General features: G+C 38.3%; 1 protein-coding gene across 1 annotated transcript in view; it reads left to right on the top strand.

Annotated features, from left to right (window-relative positions):
- The first annotated feature begins 1,584 nt into the window (after positions 1–1,584).
- Positions 1,585–13,643, top strand: part of HIVEP2 (HIVEP zinc finger 2) — a 91,338-nt gene continuing 79,279 nt past the window's right edge. The window contains exon 1 of the mRNA XM_040449013.1: positions 1,585–1,712. The gene's annotated coding sequence lies outside the window, so the exon portion shown is untranslated. The remainder of the gene's footprint in view (positions 1,713–13,643) is intronic.

A 13,643-nucleotide genomic window follows, 5' to 3' on the forward strand; every position in this document is an offset into this window, starting at 1 on the left:
GCTTATATTTGTTGATCCAGGATAATTTAAAATAACCAAACCGTTTGACTTTTATCTTGTCATATTTATGGCAAGAACCCTAGCATAATAATCAAGACCGTTTGTCTCTGTGAATGAAGAAGTCTTTTGAGATCATATCCATCTCAATTTTCTAGATAATTATTTCTTGAACAGCAGTAAGTCTAGAATCTAGACATTGGATTGTCTTGGAAGTGAAAATGTATTTCCAGTGATTGCTGTGGATTTCTACTTAGTATGTATAATTATTGCTGTTTTTCTTCTCCACTGTTAGGAATGTTTTTGGTTTGTTCTGGGTTAGGTTTATTTTTGAACATCTACCTTCTAATAGTGGATAGCAAGTCTGTATCAACCTTTATTAAATACTGAGATGAGCTAAATTAATTTCACTAATAGGTGTGGTGGGATTAGTGGGTGGCAATATGTAGCTAATTCCACATTGCATAATAAAAAATCATGTGCTTATGGCTTTGGAATAGGTTTTTGAATTTTCACGTGGATATGGTTGGATTTGATGTTCTGGGACTTTAAAACATACTAAATCTATCTTGGGGAGACTTGATTCGGGAGTAGCTGGACGCTGTCCAATTTTGTAATCTCACTCTTCTGCTCAGCCTTCCAGCATCCCATTTATTTTAGGCTCTCATCAGTTGAGATATAGCTTGCTTTCTCTCAAACTTACTCTTGGAACTGAAATAGTAGTTTAATATTCGGGCTTCAGAAAAGGTGTGCCTACCGGTAAAGAAAATGGAATTAAATGATATTATTTATAAACCATAAGCTGTTTATGGGTCTTTAGGAGGATAAACACTCTCTGTGGGAGACGAGGAATAACCTTCGAAGAATGATTTGGAAATTCATGCATGCCAGTGCATTCTCTCCAAATGATCTATCTAGGTATTAGTTTATATTCCTCAATAGAGATTATGTGTAACTGGAGTTTAACTGTTTTAAGGAATAGCAGCCTACGCATTTTAACTGCATCAGTAAATTAATAAGAATCAATGAGGGGCGCCTGGATGGCGCAGTCGGTTAAGCGTCCGACTTCAGCCAGGTCACGATCTCGCGGTCCGTGAGTTCGAGCCCTGCGTCGGGCTCTGGGCTGATGGCTCAGGGCCTGGAGCCTGTTTCCGATTCTGTGTCTCCCTCTCTCTCTGCCCCTCCCCCGTTCATGCTCTGTCTCTCTCTGTCCCAAAAATAAATAAACGTTGAAAAAAAAAAAATAAGAATCAATGAGCCAAATCCCAAAGCAATCGGTTGCCATCTAATTTTACATATCCTAACTTGCATTATATAGTCATTGTTTCTGTGTGTCAATCAGCACTGACAATAAAGTCTCTGCTCTCACATTTATTTTGTTATTTTATTGTTTTCTCTATGCTTGAATATTCATTTTATCCAAAACTGGTAAATTTCAGTTGGCAGATGCTTTTGTTGTTTTATACTTTTAAGCAGTACAGTAACTTGGGAGAGGATTTAACAATAATCTTGATCTGATTTCTGTGTTCTTAATGTATTGATCCTATGCTACTCTGGCTTAAACATTATTTGTTTTTCTTTTTGTTTTCCTTTCCTCGTTAGGTGGAGTCTTTGAATTTTTAAAAAGACAATGGTAATCAGATTGACTTGAAAAATTAAGTGAATTGACTTGGTTGGAACACTCTTTTACCGATTCAGTAACATTCAGCTGCTGGGTAAGTGGAGTCAAGTTCTTTTTATATGGTTTGATTTCAGAATTTTTGAAAAAAATCTTTCAAGCAAAATATTAAGCTTTATGTGAAACTTGGGCAGTAATGATTTGAGGCCCTTACTACCCGTGAAAGATGTCTGGGATGCTATCTAAATGAACATGTTTGCAAGTGTTTACAATATTTCTGGAAATATCCTAGTTAGAAAGATGAGAAGATTAGAAAATGTGGTCATTTATAGCTTGGAACCATATCCTTTTATTTACTATTTTTTTTCTTATTTTTGTTTTGTTTTTAAAGTTTGCTTATTTGTTTTGAGAGAGAGAGAGAAGGGGTGGGCAGTGAGAGAGAGGGAGAGACGGAATCCCAGGCGGGCTCTGTGCTGACACAGAGCCCAATCTCATGAACTGTGAGATCATGACCTCACAGAGTCGGACACTGAGCCACCCGGGCACCCCCATTTACTGTTTTAATAATTATTTGCTTATTAAGAATCTTGAGGTCATATAAGAATATCGGATTTTACCGTTAGTGAGGTATTTATGTATAATTTTATTATATTGCCTCAGATTCCAATCTAAAGCCTGCTGAACATTTTGAGTAAATTAGCATCTCTCCTTATGTTAAGCCGTTCTCATTTTACAGAAAGTTTGATTTCTGTGATAAGAATAGAAACCTTAAAGTCTTACTCAAATCAACGTCCTCGTCGTACTGTGAATCTGTGGAAAACTCTTGAGGTGGAGAAGTCCTCACCAAGAGGAGTTTAGGCTCTTAGCAAATTACTGGTGTTGCCAAGACAGAATTTAGTGGGAACAGGACTTTGGCTACTGCTAAAATGTCAGCATAGTAAAACCTGCTCTGTCAAACAGATTTTTGGCATCAGAAGTCTAAATGATACTGATTTTAAGGTTCGGCTATTTTATTTTATTTTATTTTTTTAATCCAGGCAAACTCATGTTTTAATTAACCCTTTGCACAGTAACAGAACATTTGGAAAAATATTTGTATTTCTAGTCCAGGTCACGAGATTTGAGGTTCTGATATTTTAAATTTTATGCTAAATTGTGTGGCTTGTTATTTAATTTTCCTCTGAATAAATGGAGGCTATGTAAAAACCTGAGGGATGATAATGAATAAGAGAGAAGAGCATCTAGCCATTTGGGGAGCAGTCTTCAAAACCAAACTAACAGTGTCTGCTTCACCTATGGGCATCTTAAGACATGCTGAGGTCACGTGGTTTTTCAGGGATACTGTTGCATAATTTATATGATGCCAACAACTGCTTTAGGGTTGTCTAAAATAATCTCCCTTGAGACAACTGCCCTGGAGCTTGATTTGTTTAGTGTGGCTTTTGCGTGTTCAGCGAGTATGGAAATACCAAGCGCAGAAACCTTGGGACATCTTTTAATTTTGCCTGTAAGGCTCATGACGCAAGATTCATTTGCGACCAATAATTTCCATCGTTATGGGCACGTGAGATGCTACTCAGAAAAAGTATTTTGGATAATTAAAGGGATATAAGGCAGTTAGATGAAAAACTCATTAGGAAGAGAAGTTTTAAAAAAATTTCAAAAGCCAAACCTTAATTCTTCAACAGCTGTGATAGATGTTAGAAAATGAAAGCTAATATTGTGCACCACTAACCTAAATGTTTTTGTCTGCCACATTTAATTTTCTATGTACTCACAAGGTTGGCCTTTACAGTTATTCCCAAAGTACCCCATGGCGTTACAGTTAAATTTCAGTTGGTGGGACCTAACCTAAGGGATGTTTGGGAGACTGTACCGATTATGTTCCGTAAGTGCTACCTGAGAATGGATGTGGTGTGGGCATTGAATATAGTTGGCCTTCTCCTTATTTATTACACTGTGAGTTCTGGGAGCCTTTGCTTAAAAGTCAGCTCATTGGAATCACTCTGTTTTAAAATAATTTTTTTTTTAGTTAAGTAAATTTATAAGATTATGTGAGGATTAAACTCCTGGCAGGTGGTAGGGGCTCAATAACTAGTAGTGATTATGATGATGATTAGTAGTGGTAATGGTAGTTATAATCATTATTTAAACATAACAATACGTAACGTCTTATTAACCATGTGACTGATTCTTTAGGCTGTCATTGAGGACAAAACGCATAGAGATAAGTACATTTTCTCAAACCAAATACTTCCTTTGGTAAGGAAACACTTCATATGAAATTGGTGTGGTTCTTTTAAGATGTCTGTGTTGTGTATAATCAGCAATCTGTCCATGACTTTATCTGTGAACCTGGCCTTGTCCATGAGCCCAAGTGAGGATATGTTTTATAAATGATACTTCTAAAAAATTTGCTACCCCAAATTGGTCGTAGATGGAAAACCGTTACTAAGACAAGAAAGGGAAACCCTCACCATTAGAGTGACCATTCTTTTATGACACTTTTTGTAAAATATAGTAAAAACAGATGGTTTTGTCTTTTAATCAATAATACTGCTCTTCACTCATTGCCAGTTTCTTTTGCGAAGCCAGTTCTTTTGACTGGTCTTGAAATTATTCATTTTAAAAGTAATATTAGCTGACGTATGGTCCTTTAACGATATGCTCAGATTGATATTTTTTCATTGCATTAGATATAATTATTGAAGAACTATGTAAGTGACATGTCTTCTTTAAGCTGAGGAAAGGTAAGAAGGAAGGTGAAAATTATTAATATGTTCCATGAGTTGGGCTCTGTGCTATAGGTGCTTAATCTTTTTAAAGTGAAAATTAAGAATACCATAATCACTTGAGGAAATTGCATTTCAGAGCAGTAATTACTTAGCTGAGAGTTACATAGTTATTACAGTTAGTAATTTTGGGAGTCGGAAGTTGTTGAAATCCAAATTTAATTTACAAATAATAAAATAAGTCAGTCAGAGAAGGACGGATATCGTGTTTTCACTCATATGTGGATCTTGAGAAACTAAACAGAAGACCATGGGGGATGGGGGGGGGAATATAGATAGAAACAGAGAGGGAGGGAGGCAAACCACAAGAGATTCTTAAATACAGAGAACAAACTGAAGGGGGGTGGGGGAAAGGGAAAATGGGTGATGGGCATTGAGGAAGGCGCTTGTTGGGATGAGCGCTGGGTGTTGTATGTCAGCCAATTTGACAATAAATGATATTAAAAAAATAAAAATAAAAATAAATTTAAAAAATATATATGTCATTACTTACACAAATATGGAAAATAAAAGTGAGGAAAACTTTTAATCCATTCTCTCTGGACTCATTTTAGCGGATTTTATAAAGATCTGATGAAGTTGCACGTTAGATCTACTCTGTGCTCTCTATGGGTTTGGTATAATTTTTCCTGCTGTCACATAGAATTCAGAGTGGACCCTTGCGCTTTAGTGTGTTGTGGCCTTCAAAATGTTTCCTTTTAGGTAGGGTCATTTTTAGAGCTTTTCAGATGCATACAACTCTTCTGTTTGGGTCCTTTATGTTTTAAGGTAACTGAAGAAGGTATCGGTACTTATGAATGAGTATTACCAAAATGATATGAAGCCTAGACTCAGTCCCTGTTTACACAGCCTGATGCTGCCTGCTTTGTTTTTTTTGTTGTTTTTTTTTTTAAGTTTATTTATTTATTTTGAGAAGGAGAGAGACAGTGCACACGGGGGAGGAGCAGAGAGAGAGGGAGACAGAGAATGCCAAGGTGACTCCGCACAGTCAGCACTGAGCCCGAAGCTGGGCTTGAACTCACAAACCCAGAGATCATGACCTGTTCCAAACCAAGAGTCTGACGCTTAACCGACTGAGCTACCCAGGTGCCCCTTTCCTGCCTTGTTTTTCAGGCATCTCACTTGGCTCTACCTTCAGTCATTCCCACATTCAGTACTTTACCCCTTCATTTATTCGTCGTTCAGTCAACAAGCATTAATTAAGTCAGTAGTATGAACAAAGCACATTTTTTTCCCCATGAACATTTTTTAAGCATCCAAAAACTGAGGGTTGCTTCTATATCATTTCATAGTATTCCCTCCTGCCTATCCGTCTTCTTGTCTCCTTACTTTAGATCACAGTGAAGGATGTTTATGGGTGGTAAATCTCTCATCTTTTACTCTCCACACAAAACCTACACAATAGGATTTAGTAATTAATTAGTTTCCTTGTTTCTCTCATGACGTGAATTACCATTTGTGTAATACTATACAGTTTACAAATTGCTTCCATGGTACATTATCTCGCTTTAGACAATAACTGTTATGTAGCTATTACTCACATTTTATTCTGTGTCTGAGGAAACGGAGGCTCAGGGGGTTACAACTAAGTGATTTGCTCAAAGTCACAGCACTAGTGAGCCATACGACCAGACTTTAACCCTAGGTCCTGCAACTCTAGATAGCATGTCACTTGCTGCCTGGTCACCAGTTTAGTTGACTACCAGTGTTCAAATATTGGAGCTTTGCTGATACAGTCACTGTGTTCTGTTCAGAATGAATCAAATACAGAAATAGAAGCTACGTTGAAGTTTTAGCGAAGAATCAGGTCTTGTAGAAAATCTTGGAGGCAGTGTACCTTTCCTTTCTTTGATCATACTAACTGTTCAATTCACCCAGTGACTCCCCTGCCCTAAGAATCTCACAAACTCCAAGCAACATCCTTAGACCTCAAGAATGGCCCTTGGAATTCTGATTCTCTTGGATAGTTTACATAAAAATTTGCTAATTGGATATTGAACAAAACCACTCACTGAGAGATCTTTAGTTTTGAACCTGATATCACATTGACTTCTCATCCATGAATTGTCCAAAGACAAATTGACTTTGTGTTTTCTGCCTCATCTCTTACTTGCATTATTGGTTATTGGTTAATTACTCTTTACCGATATCAGAATCTGGCCAATTCTTTTATTTTAGTCTTATTTATTTAGTATATGAGCATTATTCATCTTCATGTTTTACTTCATTTCCCTCTCAATCCCCTTAATATTTTATACTTCTCTCATGTTGTTTTTTGTATGTATTTTTGTGCTTTACATTAAAGTGATTTCTATGAAGTTTTTTTCTCTCACACACCGTACTATCAGCTGCTTGAAGGCAAAGGCTGTGTCTTTATTTTGTTGGTTTCCTGTTCAGCCTTGAAAATGGTGATTGAAAAAAACCGTAGATATTCAATAAATATTTGTTTAATTTAATAAAAATATTCGGCTGTGGGTTTTCTTTTCAAATTCCTTTTGGGGACTGCAAATTTATAACTGGCTTTAGTCATATCAGTGAGATGAATCAGCAAGTCTGATACTTATTAACTATCCAGAGCAGAGCCATAAGAATAAATTTATGTGTATTTTAGTGATCTTTCTGAATACAAAAAAAAAAAAAAACTTCTCTATGTTAATGGCAACACTCTCTCCCACAAATAAAATAAAACAAAAACCCCTTTATTCCCCTGACAATGATATTTTATTGTATTTGTCTTGACCATGGGAATAAAAACAACTGACCTCTGAAAAAATCTAATGAGATAACATAAAACATGGCTTCTAAACTAGAGGCTTCCTGGGAGATACAGGTGTAAACATAGTGTGAATGTGGGGCACCATTGCTGTGGTGGTGGGAAGGCCCTGAACAGGTTTGAGTGGAAGAGAGACACAATCAGAGTTGTTGCACATGAGGAAGATGAATCCAGCTAGCTTGTGCTGGATGGTGTGGTGGGTAGAGATGGGGGGTGGGGTGCATAGCAGTAAGAGTCTCTGAAAGCATTGAAGCCACTTAGGAGGTACTTACATTAATTCATACAAGAGCTATCACCTCATGTTGTGCCCTTTATGTCTCCTCCCTCATACCACAGATGAAAGTACTTTGAGAAAACTTTAGTGAACACTTGAGCCTAGGTTCAGGGGGTTCTTTCTGACTTCTCCAATCTCTTCCTTGGTTTCTGACTTCTCAGGTATGATTATGGTGCCCTTGTGCCTACTTGCAGCTTAAATTGTTTTTCTTAAGACCCTCCTCACTTCCACAGGTCACTGCCTCTGGTAATTATCCCTGGATTACATACCGGAGGACACCATGCCTAGACCTGTCCTTTGGAAATTTGCCAGTTGGACCCAGAGTACCTTCTGATCAGGTCTTTTGCATTGGGATTTCAGGCAGGTGCGCACGGTCTGCCCTGGAGTGGTAGCAATAAGGATTGACAGAACACAGATAATATAAGCCAGAGTATGCAGGAAGCCAACGTAGGACTGCCTGCCTGATTGGGTATACGAGGCGTGTGTATGTATGTGTGTGTGCGCGTGTGTGTGCGTGCACTACTCCCCTACTACTCTGGGAGTAGGGGAACAGGAGGAAGTTGTCAATGATGGCACTAGGCTTTGAGCCTGGGAGTTCAAATATTACTCTTTTTTTTTTTTTTTAATTTTTTTTTCAACGTTTATTTATTTTTGGGACAGAGAGAGACAGAGCATGAGAGGCAGAGAGAGAGGGAGACACAGAATCGGAAACAGGCTCCAGGCTCTGAGCCATCAGCCCAGAGCCCGACGCAGGGCTCGAACTCCCGGACCGCGAGATGGTGACCTGGCTGAAGTCGGACGCTTAACCGACTGCGCCACCCAGGCGCCCCTCAAATATTACTCTTAATAGGAAAAGAGAAGTAAAGAGAAACTGGTTTCCATAACAGGGTGATGAACTTGAATGTATACCAGTTGGGTTTGAGATAAATGTAGGTAAAAAGCATATGTTTCTTACTACTTGACTTTTCTTTTTTCCATGAGGGTTGAGAGTTGGAAACAGGAATTCATTGGAGGACTTGAGACTTCCTCTTTCTGCCGTCCTTCTGGCTCCTTAAATATTTTCCAAGAGGTTAGGATGGTTTTAGGTTTCTCCACCTTACCCCTGCCACAGTTCGCCCCAAATTCTCCTCCTCAGGAACATGTCTACTCGTCAGAGTACTCACAGCAGCCAGAAGTGTGCCTTTCGGTCTCCAAAAATAAAAACAGGGGGAAATAGCTATCTTTTCCTTTTGAGGAGCATAATCATTGTCATCTCACGACTTGCTGAAATAGCACAGCAAAGGAACATTTTTTGGCAGGCTGGGAAATCTAGGGAATACACAAACACATTCACTTCTGTTTTGCTATGATGTATTCATTTGAAGCAGTCTACTTCAGGGAAGCAGGGGGGATTTTTCCTTGAGCATTAAAATAAAAAATGTATTAGCTATTTGAACCTAAAGTTGTTCTCCCAATTGGTGGTATTACTAACAACAGAATCTGTAGGTGCTTAAATTTGATGGTGGCAGTGAGTTGGGTAGTTCCAGGGTAATCCACCCCCATTCCCATACACTGAGGAGTTTTTTGAATTTCAGAAGATACTCTTGATTAAATCAGTTTAAGAGCATAGAATGATCCTGTAATTATCATTTGTCATTACCTTGTGTACTAATGATTAAAGCAAACATTTAATAACTATAGGGCAGTAAATATATTTTAGATCTTGAGCCATAAAAAGATTTCCATTAACAGAATGTTTTGTGCACAAATAAATTATTCATTGACTGTAGCAGAGCTTAATTCTGTCATCAGCCTTAAGTGGAAATTTTGAGAACACCAGTCATCACAGATGCCAGCGCTAAGTTGGCTTGAGCCCCCATCCTTCTTATATGGAACCTGAGCTTTTCTGGCTATTTGTAAAAGCGTCAGTTAGGTTAAATTCAATGAATATTTATGACATTTCTGCCATATGCAATTTAGTGTTCTGGTGGTTGGAAGAATAAAATGATGAGGAAGACTGTATTTTAGCCTTTAAGTTGCTCATAAACCTAAGAGAGAGGTAAGACTACTACTTACCTGACTGGGATAGAAGAAAGCTTAAGTAGCGTCCTCAGAGATGCATAAGTAAAATGTATTGCAAATTCGGAGGAAGAAATCATATGTACTTTCTTGTGGGTATGTGAGGGGGAAAGGGGCTAGGGATCAGGAAGTGTTTCCTGAGGAAGGCTTTAAAGATGGGCAACGTTTTGACAGGTGGGGAGAATTATATCCACATAGGCAAAGAAAGGGGTGGATGGCGTGGGTGTCCTCATGGAATGAAAAGTATCATGGTATGTCTGCTAATTAAAAAGGAGAATGGAAGAAAAGGAAAGAATGGTATTGGAGACCTAGAGAGTGCAGAGGGCCTTGAATGTGTAATTAGCACATCAGTATGGTAGACATTAGAGAACCTTTACCCATTTTTGAGCCAAGGAGTAACGTGATTCGATTACATTTTTGAAATCTACCTCACCTCGCTTTATAGGTAAGAGGTAGGAAACATGGAGGGAGACAAGTTAGAAGCTATTGGGGTAGTCTCTATGAAAGGCTAGTAGGTTCTAAACTGGGTGGGTTGTAATAGAAATACACAGGAGGGGATGAATGAAATTAAATTGTTTTCAGGTTCAGCGTGTGATTGGCATTGGAGGGGTGGGAAAAAGGAAGGAGTTAAAGATTCCATTCAGTTCAACAACTTAGCTGAAAATAGGTGTGGTTATAAAATATGTCCTCTGTTGACTAAAATCCAAAGCAGATCATGATCAGTGTGATAGCAGGAATAGAGCAAAGGGTTATGAGAACACAAAGGAGAGAGCTATTAATTTTGACCCTGGAAAAGTGAGGAAGTGTATGGGGTAGAAGAGTTTCATCTGACGATCAAATAGAGGATTGATTCCAAGGTATTGTAGCCCTCAAAAATGTAACTGGAGACCAAGAGAGGCAAGTATCAAAGAAGCTAAGAGGGGAAGAACTTTACAGAAAGAAGAGCTTTTACTTATTATCTATTGTGTGTCTGATTTTGAGATGGGAACTTAATATTTAAGGAAGGTGTGTCTAACAGGGTCAAGTGCTACAAAGGAGTCACTAATGCTATGATCTAGGAAAGGGCTACTGTCTTCTGGAGTTTAAGGATCACGGCTGGCTTTTGAAGAGATTTCAGTAGGGTAGGGGTGGAGACATTCTAAAGGTTATTACTTATCTCGAAGATGTAATGAAACTACATCAGTGAGAAAAAAAGCTGAACTTTGTTCAATGATTCCCCCTTAATGGGTCAAATTTATATATACCTTGGTAGATCTTAGTGCTCTGGCTGGTCTTAGAGGTATCACAACTGAGAAGATGTTAGTTTTGAGAAGTCTTTGCATAATGCTTAAAATATTGCAAAAATGTTATATTCTTAGATCGTTGTCTCACAAATAAAATATTTCAACATTTATTACCAGCTTCCCCCTTCCTTCTTCCCACTCCTACCCTTTAAGCGCCCAGCTGGTTATGGTGAGCACATTTGCCACACCCTTGGCTCAGGGTCAGGGAAGTCCTCGGGCTCTCCTTGGCTCTTTTCCCATGTGGGAGATTTCCATGGAGAACAATCCAGGGAAATGCGTCCCTGCGCGTGCATGCGTGTGTGTGTGTGTGTGTGTGTGTGTGTGTGTGCGCGCCCCCACCCCTGTCCTCAAGGATATTCATGTGCCAATTAACAGACAAAATATACAGTCATATACAGGCATATTGTTTTGTATTCACCCTGTGGAATCATAGGGAAGGGGATGGAGGGAGGAGGGATACTATTGACAATTAACATTTAGGAATAATAATAGGACTTAAAGAAAAGTTTAAAATTGCTTTGCTAAGATGAATAGCATCTTACCATGGAATGCAAAGGGGAAAAAAAAGGTGAAATTTATATCATAGTTACATTTGGCTGAGTTTTGTTGTGTGTTTTAAACCAAGTATTATAGCAAACTGGGCACAATAAAAGAACTTTCACAGAGGTGTCCATATTATTACAAAAGAGAATTTTAAATTATATCAGAATACCTTGCAATTTAAAAGGGATAGAAGGAGAGAAATTAAGAGGAGTAGTAGATAGGAGAAGCAATTGCTTCTTAACCCCACAAATGCATAATAGTACTTGTTAAGTGTGATAAGTGTGAGTGCATTTATAATCATTCATTCATTCATTCATTCATCCAATCATTCCCTTGATTACTCAAGCAGTAAACATTCACTGAGTTCCTGTTGTATTCCTGGCTGGAGGCTGGGAAATAGAGCTGAGTAGAGAAGAGAATAGTAACATTTTAAATAAAATACATCCTTCTTATGTGTTCATTCTGCTAGAATAAGGTAATCTAGTTACTAGATTAATGGTAGTGAGACTCCTCAGAGCTTCTGAAATTGCCATGTGTTCTTGTCAGATGTTACCCATTACAGCATTGGGATTTTTCCTTAAGAATTGAATTGACAAGATATTTTATCAGGCTCCTTCTACCCCTGTCTTATCATAAGCCTTGGGATAGGTAGGCTCTGTATGTTTATTTGTGTATATGTGTAAATATCCTGAATATCCTTAGGGAGTTCTCCGAATGTAGGGACATATTCTCCTTTGGAAAGCACTGTCAGTATTTTTTCAACCAGCAATCAGACTCACATTTGGGACGGAATAGTAAGACACACTGACTAAGGCTAGTCTCGTGGGACACAGTAAATCTGAGAATATAGGGATATGTCCCTCGCCAACTCATACTTTCTCACTCTACTCTTTTTTATTTATTATGTCTCCTTGCCTAATTTTTATGGTTTTCTACTTCTTTTTTCCACCTGGTAATGTGGCTCATAGGTTGCAAGATTTCTTTTATTTTAATTTCAGTTCGGTGATAGTGTATGAGAGGACAAGGCCTTCCATTTTTACCTCTGTTTGCTTTGCAACACACATTCATGAATATTTGGGTCAGGAGTAACTTGTCACCATGTTTACCTCGATTTTAAATAGTTAAAAATTCAAGTTGAACTAAGAAACCTATGGGGTCTTTGTAACAGAACTCTTAATCTTGAGTTCTTTTATTTCCAAGGCAGCCAAAAATAATATGTGCAACCTATATGCGTAAATGGCAATAATTTTCATTATGTCAGAATATAAATTTTGAGTTTTTGGAATTGATGAACATATTAAGATCTATTTTGTAGGGGCGCCTGGGTGGCGCAGTCGGTTAAGCGTCCGACTTCAGCCAGGTCACGATCTCGCGGTCCGTGAGTTCGAGCCCCGCGTCGGGCTCTGGGCTGATGGCTCAGAGCCTGGAGCCTGTTTCCGATTCTGTGTCTCCCTCTCTCTCTGCCCCTCCCCCATTCATGCTCTGTCTCTCTCTGTCCCAAAAATAAATAAAAACGTTGAAAAAAAAAAAAGATATATTTTGTAGACTTTCTAAAACATTTTAATTAAATTATGTTAATATGGAAATGTATTATGTATATTTTAATAATTCTGTAACCCAACTTTGGAAGTATTTATTTGACAAAAATAAAATGTTTATATGGACTTAAAAAAATTTTTTTTAATGTTTATTTATTTTTTGAGAGAGACAGAGTGTGAGCAGGGGAGGGGCAGAGAGAGAGAGGGAGACACAGAATCCAAAGCAGGTTCCAGGCTCTGAGCTGTCAGCACAGAGCCCGATGCAGGGCTCAAATTTATAAGCTGTGAGAGCTGAATTTATAAGCTGCCTGAGCCGAAGTCAGATGCTTAACCGACTGAGCCACCCAGGCCCCACTGGACTTTTTTTTTTTTTTTTAATGTTTATTTATTTTTGAAAGAGAGAGAAAGAGAGGAGAAAACATGAGCAGGGGGAGGACAGAGAGAGAAGGGGACAGAGGAAGTGGGCTCTTCGCTGACAGCAGAGAGCCTGATGTGGGGATCAGACTTACTAAACGTGAGATAATGACCTTAGCCGAAGTCAGATGCTTAACTGACTGAGCCACCCAGGTGCCCCAGGACTTTTTTAATTCTAGAGAGAAAAAAATTAATTTCACTTTGGTATTATTTTTAAATGGTATGAATTTGTGCCTGTATTATTTTGTAAACCGTATATATTTGCATACACCTTGTATCTGTGACCATGGAGAAGACAAGAACTAGTCTGATGTGTATGTGTATAGATCATTTATTCATTTACTGATTCATTC

This window comes from Herpailurus yagouaroundi, unplaced genomic scaffold (genome assembly GCF_014898765.1).
Source record: "Herpailurus yagouaroundi ecotype Mexico unplaced genomic scaffold, PumYag 198, whole genome shotgun sequence".
Taxonomy (NCBI): domain Eukaryota; kingdom Metazoa; phylum Chordata; class Mammalia; order Carnivora; family Felidae; genus Herpailurus; species Herpailurus yagouaroundi.